The following is a 7,523-nucleotide window of genomic DNA, read 5'->3' on the forward strand; positions in this document are numbered from 1 at the left end:
TTTGCTTAATAGCCACAGTAAAGAAGGTGACAAATGTGTCAGCTATTCGATATAAACAGGAAACCAAAGAAAAAAATGTCCAATTGTAAGAAAAGAAAGGAGATTACAAAATTTAGAATGCAAATTTTTAAAATAAGTCTAGATCAAGTATGAATTTAAAAGGTGCGTATTGAATTGTAATAATTTGAGACGATGCTTTTGATAAGTGTTTTTTTTTTAAGTTTTAGGTGGAAAGTTTGCAACCCCCCTCCTGTTGTGGTCTATTAAGTCGAATTCATCACAGCTTTAAGATGTGATGTGACAACAGCTGTCATCATTTGTATTTTAAATCCCATCAGCGACCAATTTATTGTTGCATTTAAATTTTCAACCATCAATTGCCATTGAAAAAGCTCTAATCAATAATGATTACATTACATTGCCCAAGTATAATCATTAAATACTTGAGATAAGCGATAAGCGAACAGAAGACTGCAGAAATATATTGAAGACGCTCTATTCACTAAAAAAGCAAATGTGTACACAGTAACTATAAAAATCCGTTATAAATTAAAACGTGGTGATAGTAAAATCAGTTCAAAGCATCCAATCAAAAGGTATTCGTTCTTATAACTTATTTCATATTCTTAGTAAGGTGAATAGTTTAGTGTATTTTAAGCACAGTGTATTGACAAAAATAAACCATGCAATAATCTTTGAAACAAAATATTACTTAGACCCAGATTTCTCAGAGATGGTTTAAGTGAGATGGTTGAGTCGTCAAACGTTGGTTCGATCGTAGAAAAAAAACACTTTTTTGAAATTGTGATTGAGATGGAGAGTTGAGAAGATATATCGGGTGGTGAGAATAAGGTACACATAGTGATGTCTTGACTGAGTCCGCATACACATAGAAAATCAACGACAATCAATTGAGAATTCTTCTCAATGACCTAGTACTAAAAGAGAAGTCTAGGACATAACTGTTTGTGAAAGAGTTGTTGAATGAAGAATGGAAACCTGCCAGGGATTTTTGGATTACCGACAGGAACAGTTGACGTACTGGAATGATCATCGGCAAATGTGGCCCCATTGATAAAAGAACCCCGCGAAGTAGTAGTTGTGCAAATTGCTACAGTGGCAAATCCAAGTAATGTAGTGAGAAAGGAAAATATTTTAAACTTGAAAACATTATGAGAATTATCAAGATCTGTGCAAACCAGAAATGATGACAAAAAACTTGAGTAATCAAAAATAAGAAAAGCAAAATGGTTATCCCCAATCGTAATTCAGTCATTTTCCGTTCATGGATCTGAAAAAAATCCTAGGCATTACTTCAATGTATGAGAAAGAAAGAAGGAGAAAATTGAAAATTTACATTAAGATCTTTCAAACGTAACATATTTGAATTTCTTCCATCATAGAAATGGTAGTGCAATATTTTTAAAATTGAAGAAATAATATAGTTTTACCTCCGCGTCCGTTTACAGTGAGCAAAATCTCACATTTGTAGAACTCATATTTGGGTCACTTAATTTTCCTTTAGGTGTTTCACGACACTAAATTTGAGGATACTTTGTGTTCACCGCAGGTATTACAATTTGGGTGTGTGCGCCGCCATCAACATACAAATTTTTTCCTATTCTTTTTTGGTAGTCACTGAATCAATTTTCCTTGTAAAAAATTCCTAAGGATTATTCAAATAAAAATGTTAATTTTAATGATCTAAGTAATTAAAAAAAAAGTATTACATACCAAGTCATTTTTTTATATATACATAAAAGGGCGCGGGTCGCAGGTAGCGACTATAGCCTTGGTGTATTTCTGTTTTGAGTTTCTTTGAGTTTTCTGCCTGAGAAGCATATATACAATCTGTACAAAGGGGAGATTCAGAGGAGTGTTAGTACAGGATAGTTTAGTTCAGCTAGGTGGTTAATTGACTGTAGTGGATGAGAGGGGTGGTTGGGAGCAGATGAAAAAGGATCGGGTATTGATTTCTGACCGGCTTCTCCTCTTGTCCTCCCCACCGGCACGGAGTCGCATGTTTTGGTGCGACCGTCCGGACCTGCGGAAAAGACTTTTTAAAGCATACCACCGTTATGGGTGCAGGATTGAAAGTAGAGAAGAGGCGGGAGATGACAACACGACACACACCTCCCCTCTTGCCGTCCCCGCCGGCCCGGAGCCGCATATTTTGGTACGGCCGCCCGGAGAGGCGGGACACGACCCCTCAAGACATACCACCGTTTATGGGTGCAGAATCGAGGGTACAATGTTGTTGGTGTTAATGCAATTGAATACTCTGTTAAGCATTGCACCTTGCAAGTATTTGAATAACCAAGTCTGGAAGATCCGATAATTGGATCACCTACAATGAAAAAAATGGTAAAATCTATAAAAAAAAAAAAAATGCCGCATACATGAATGTAGCCTAAATGTTTTGTTGTTGTTTTTATCACGTATGACGTAGCAACATGTTCAGTTAGGAACCCAAAAATTTTTTGTAGAGGAACATATGCTCCAGTTTAATTCCATTTTTGGTAACGAGAATGAAGCGTATTCACACTAGGAACAAATGGGCGTTGTTAAAGATAAGTTGGAAGTTGTTGAATGGAAGGTTGAAGAATGTATATTTCCCATCATTTATTCATCTTTGTCCCTTAGAGGTGTCAAATGCAGTGATCATTTCTGTTGTTTATTTGTCGTTCGCTGGATGGCTTAAGCGGTGCAAAAGGGAACACCAAATTCAATTGCAGTCTACCACTTTCATATCCAATCCTAATTCAGTCATTTTCCTTACATAAAATATAAAAATCCTAGGCATTCATTACTTCAATGGCTGAGAAAGAAAGACGGAGAGAAGGGAAAAATTTTTACATCAAGATCTTTCAAACGTCAAATATTTTAACCTCTTCCATCATAGAAATAGTAGTGAAAATGATAGAACTCCAAGTAAAGTCATGAGAAATGAAAGTATTTTGAACTTCCACACATTGTGAGCATTCTCTTAATCAGTCCAAACCACAAAGTATACAAGAAAGACTTGAGTAAACAAATATAAGAGAAGCACAATGGTTATTCCTAACCCTGATCCAGCTATTAGTTTCCCACTCATGAAGTTGAAATACATCTGAGGCATTGTTTCAATGGCTTTGGCGATGACGTTGACGGTCAGGTTTATCGGTATTCCAGCTGAGATTTTGTAGATGGAAAAGAATAATCATTTTTATTCATTATTTGACTGCTACCTACTTTTTCTGTACAATTACTTAGTTAGATTTAAAAATAATGAGAGTAAGCTAGCTCAGGCGGGGGTGAGCTGTTAACACAATTTCAGTTAACCCCAAAACATGAGTTTCGGTCTTGAGTCGCATGGACCGCTCGGAATAGGTCCCGAAAGCCGAGCTCACTCCCGCATGTGCTAGCTCACTGTATCCCATATTTGGTGTCGTGGAAGTTTGGCAGTGGTTGTGCACCATCAACCCGATTTTTCGGATCTTTGGTGAAAAAGCAATATAACTTTCGGCGTCGTTTTGGGAAACCAAAATTCCATCTCAATAATATACTAACCACGAAGGGGCTAAGCTAAGGACAGGATTTCTAAAATAGAGACATTTTTTCTTTTGGAAGCAGAATCGCAACTCAAACAAGCGACCTACATTTGATTGATAAAATTAACTACGGCACAGTGGCTAGATTATGTCGTTCCGAAGTGAGAGAGGCTTTGACCGTGCATTTTCCTTGATAGGAAGCAATATGCCATTTTCTAAAACTTTTTTATCACATCACGTCGTCCTTCATAGAAAAAAAGCTTACTTCCCCTCAAAAGGGTATATTGGATTTGGTTCGCGGTATTTGGTTTGCGATATCCGAGATTTTGGCTCATGAAAAAGAATATTAAATTGGCCAACAATTTTATCTCGCTCATACCTCTGTGCAGATATAATTTACTGTTCTTTAATATTCATGATTATAAGACTAAAGAAAAACGGAACTCCACATTTATTGCAGATATTGCTCTATAGTAGTTAATCGTGTGAATAATTCTTCAAGTGATCATAAGATCAATGTCCTCAGTTGCGAGTACTTAATGCACGTTCTGGTAACAAATAGCACTTTTCAGACTTTGAATCGAGCTGCAAAGGTTATTCACTATCATATTTTGTTTTTATTTTCCACCACAGCTACATAAATCTCCCCTCCACTGAGAAAATCCAAGAAATTGTAATAAAGGCATGTGGTGATGCAGAAACGGACTTAAACTGATTCGGGAAAGCTGTGGACGATGATAAGTTTTTCTATTTTGACAGCAAGCTAGTGAGAAGAGTTGTAGAAAGAAAGGAAGAAGAAATTGTTGGCGACTGTGAGGAATACAAGCCTTTACCCAATGAAATTGAAAATGAAGATTAGACTGACAAATGGAGACCCCCCACGGTGCAGACTTTTGTGAATTTACTAGGTGGCTATAAAAAAGCCAGGAAGTCTGACACTGCCATTGAATCAACTGTTTTTTTCCAATAACCTATTCTTCAGGTTAAATTCAGATTGTAAAAAGAATAGTTTAATTGTGTGGTTTTTAGAGGAAAGGGTCTGCCACTTAAGAAATAGCGAAATTTCGACAAAGTGTATCATATTTTAAGCTTGCGCGAGATGTAGTAATGTACAAGAAAATAACAAAAACCGTTATGTTTCAAAATTGAAATGAAGAATATTCTAGTGTAGCCTAGGCTTATGGAAATAGGTGGTATAGAAACAGTTTTTGGGAAAATGAACGCATTGAAAACCGATAAAGAAACACAGCTGATCATTACATTTGTATCTGGATAATCACTCCTCTTGATTATTTTCGAATAACAGAATTACACAAAATAGTAATATGTTTTTTAGAATTTACACGGTGAGTAGAACAAAATTGATCTAGAAGAAATGTTTGACGTTTTGGACAAGGCGTATAACCGTTGACCATGTGGTCCGTAAACAAAAAGAGGTAGAGACTTTTCATCTTTAAACAAAAAAGTGATTGTTTACAACAACTTAATAGTGAATTCAGTGAACACAAAGCCTATTTTTTTGTATAGGACCCATTCATTTTCTTTCGATGGCATACCTTCAAATCGATTAATTATAAATATTGGTGCTCCGCTGATATTACTTGATGATATCAATTTGAAAGATGGACGCCGTAATGAAACTTGACTGAAATTTCAAGAAATTCGTTTTCAAACAAAAAAATTGGTAATAGCTGGACTTAATAGAGATGAAAACGTTGTATTCTTACCACATATCACATTTACTTTAAACGAATCGGAGGCATTTCCAGGATTAGAAGTGACGTCAATTTCCCATCATGACGGCATTTGCAATGACTGTAAACGAAAGAACAAGTCAGTCACTGGCAGCCTCAGATTTTCAAACACTGAAAATCTGGCAAAAAATCAAAAAAAAATCAGCAGCGTTATCGAATAATAAATAAAAAAGGAAAATTTCACCAGAAAGATTTACGAAATAAATTTAAGAATTTCCAGTTTGCGAATGGATTATATAGAATCCAAATTAATGCCCTCGCCACATGAAAGGCATTTGTGACATATAAACTTGTCACATACTGCCAGGATATCCATTAACATTCATTTCTTCACACTCAAGGTATAGGGTCATGGGGTGATCCTTTTTTAAATGTGGACTTCCACTACTCTATGTTTGCCACATGGAACGTTAATGGCATGCACTTCGAGTTCAGCTAATGTCAGCCAAGTCCTTAATGTTGCAAGCAGGTACAAAAAATGGATAGACGGGATAGCACCAATTTTCATGCAATAAAAAATAAACAATATAATACCGCAATATATATACCATTGCCCTCCAAATAGGCCCTGGAGCATATGCAACCTATATTTGTGTATATCTTGCGTAAAGCGAATGAACCGTATTAATAGGGTACACACGTTAAGTTTATTTAGGTTTAGATCAACTGTGTCAGGATATAAGAATAAACCCGTAATTCAGCTCAACGGCGCGAATGCACTTCGCCGAACAGATTTCAAATTCTTAAACTATTTGAAGAGCAACGACAGAAGATAATCGTGTAATTTACACGATACCAAAAGACAAATGTGAATGCTGCGACTCACTTCCAGTGATTAATCTATTTGAAGCTTGTACGTAGTCTAGAAGCCCACATTTATCCAAACAGATTAAAGACTATGGAGTGCGACAATATTTTTGGTCGAAGAGAAAAACCAATATAAATGGTTTCAGGGAAACTTTTATTTATTGAGTTACAGGTACAGAAATAGAAACATCCGGATTTGAAACACAAACACTTTGTGGGATAATTAAAGGCAGACAAGAATTCAAACAGACCATTCAATATACATACGGATAACATCAAAAATTGAATTAAGAGAGAACATCTAAAGGAAATTTCACTCATTAATTCCAGTCTAGTATTTAATTTAAAAAAAAGAATTTGGTCAAAAAGAAAATCTTTGTTGACGGTAACGATGCAAGTTTTTTAGACCGCCGAGATGCGCTGAAGTATGGTGAATACTTGGTTCCAAATCGGGCAAGTAATTTGGACGTGACATCAACTGATGAGGCATGAGACTCATAACAGAAGATATGGCTGCAAGTGATGGTACGTGATGGATTGACCTAGGACGACAAAATTCAAACTGCACAAACGCCAATCATCTGTTTGGGTTGTCTCCCTCATAACGTCACAAACGAATTTTTTCCAAAATTTCAACAAGAATATCGAGATACCCATCTATTTGTTTATTTTTACAACCACTTGCGATGATTTCCACAAAATCAAAAACCACAAAATGGTCTCTTTTTGAGTGGCGAATCGCTTGTTAAATGTCATGATTTATCACTTCGTAGAGAACTAACGACTCTGACTTCTATTCATTCCAAATAAATTGAAATTTTTCTAGAAGTGCAATGGCAGACGATGTGCCAGGAAAAAAACAGAAATCAAGAGCGAAAGAAAGAACGACCTGTTGAAACGAGGTAAAGGTGTGTAATTCCATTTTCTGGGACCAATATAGGGAGGGGGTGTAGAAATTAAGAGATGATAGAGGATTGAGAGATGAGGGGTGCAACATTGCACGATAGAAATAATTTTTAGGTCTTTAGGTTCAGTTCCTTCCGTTCTGTTTTTCGTTTCCTTCAATCTGGCAACCCGCAACTTCTACAATGCTGAACATAGGTCCAATTAATTTTTTTTATTTGGTCTGAAACTTGCTGCCTCTACATCTTGGCATGATTCGTTCCACCACGGGCGGGTTGGGTTTTTGATAACGTTCGCGTTCACGTTCGGGTTGGTTTTCTTTGAGTAGCGTGTGTTGCTTGTCTCGATGCACTCGGAGAAGGTAGCGATGGCGTCCTCCGGGTCTGTGATGTTCGTGAAGTTGCGTTGCCTCAGAATTTCTTCGATGTTTAGATTCCACTGCGTCCAGTTGTCCTCGTTTAGTTTCCACGCAACGGGTCGGTTTATTAGGCGGGTTGCTCTGGCGTTGAGTGTGATGATGAGGGGGAGG

Source organism: Daphnia pulicaria, chromosome 7, assembly GCF_021234035.1.
Source record: "Daphnia pulicaria isolate SC F1-1A chromosome 7, SC_F0-13Bv2, whole genome shotgun sequence".
Classification (NCBI taxonomy): Eukaryota; Metazoa; Arthropoda; class Branchiopoda; order Diplostraca; family Daphniidae; genus Daphnia; species Daphnia pulicaria.